The 1,319-nt window shown below is 38.7% G+C and overlaps 1 protein-coding gene across 1 annotated transcript in view; it reads left to right on the forward strand.

Moving 5' to 3' along the window:
- LOC106882070 (low-density lipoprotein receptor-related protein 2-like) overlaps window positions 1–1,319 on the forward strand; it is a gene marked incomplete at both ends in the record, with an annotated part of 5,868 nt that overhangs the window by 2,165 nt on the left and 2,384 nt on the right. The gene's annotated exons all lie outside the window — the stretch shown is intronic.

Consider the following 1,319-nt stretch of genomic DNA (forward strand, 5'->3'; position numbering starts at 1 on the left):
TCGTCGGTTACATCAACCCCAGTCTTTCACTGGGACTCTTATGCCTAACTTTTCTCTCAACGCAGTTGTGTTCTGTCGGTCATGGGATCTGACATTGTAAATCCAATAGAGAATACTACCTTCATTCCTCTCCAGCCTATGCATGTCCTCTGCAGTTAGAACCCATGTCTCACTACCATGTAACATAGCTGTTCTCACACAAGCATTGTACAATCTAACTTTCACTCTGAGAGAGAGAGAGAGTCCTTTTGCTACCAAAAGAGGTAGCAGTTCTCTTAACTTCCTCCATCCTATTCTTATTCTAGAAACAATACTTTCAGAGCATGCATCACTGTTACTAATTTGGTCTACTAAAGAGCAGCAAGTGAGCCACGGATCAGAACAAGTAATAACCCAATGCCGCTTGATCTGGACTCTATGCTGAGTGTGACATCATTTTGATTCCCTCGAGTTCCTTGAGTTTATTCTCAGCTCTTTAAGCAGTGTCAGGTTCTCTGTTGCCTTGCTGCAGAAGAGCTCACTTCCTATTAATCAATGCCAAAGATTTTTGCTACACAATGCCATTCATCCACTCCAGCTCTTTGGAGTACAGGTTGGCATCAGTGGTTTGTCTGTCCAAAACAAACTCACAGTGAATTATTCCCTCGTAATTCCACCAAGCGCAGAACATCAGCTTCTGTTCAAAATAGCTATCTTTGGTGACAGGTTCCAGAAGCTGGCCATTTGTTAACCACTGCTTATACATATTAAAATTGTAGAAAGATATCTCTCTTGGAGAATCACTTGCTGCAATTCATGGCTTACTTTTTGCACTCATGTCGCTTCATCAACCAAAGAGAAGAGAAGACTTTAGTGAAGGAATTGTTTGCCTCAAAGAACAAGAACAGGTATCAGCGTGGGATCAAAGAACCAGGGGAAAGGTATCTTCAGATAGTGCAACATGATGGCCTCCATTTGCTAGGCTGTTTTTGCAATAAATTGATGAATAAAACAAAGAAGTTACCAAAATATTGCCAAATTTTCTGACTTGGCAGAATTATTAGATTTCAAGTTTACTTTCTGGGTCAAAACTCATTCAGAGAATTTTCGGTCCCTTGTTTCAGTTTAAAAATAGTTCATGACTAAAGTTAAAAGTGAAAAAAGAAAAAGAAAAAACAAGATTTTTAAAACTATTGAAATTATAAATGTCTTTCAACAGAAAACTCAGTCAATAGTTAAAATATTATTGTATCACTGTCTTGAGCAGACAATCAGATTTTGTTATACACCACTGGTCATGATGCACTTCCTTGCATTGCTTTAGCTTTTGAACGATGCCA

The sequence above is a fragment of the Octopus bimaculoides genome, unplaced genomic scaffold (assembly GCF_001194135.2).
Source record: "Octopus bimaculoides isolate UCB-OBI-ISO-001 unplaced genomic scaffold, ASM119413v2 Scaffold_187866, whole genome shotgun sequence".
Classification (NCBI taxonomy): domain Eukaryota; kingdom Metazoa; phylum Mollusca; class Cephalopoda; order Octopoda; family Octopodidae; genus Octopus; species Octopus bimaculoides.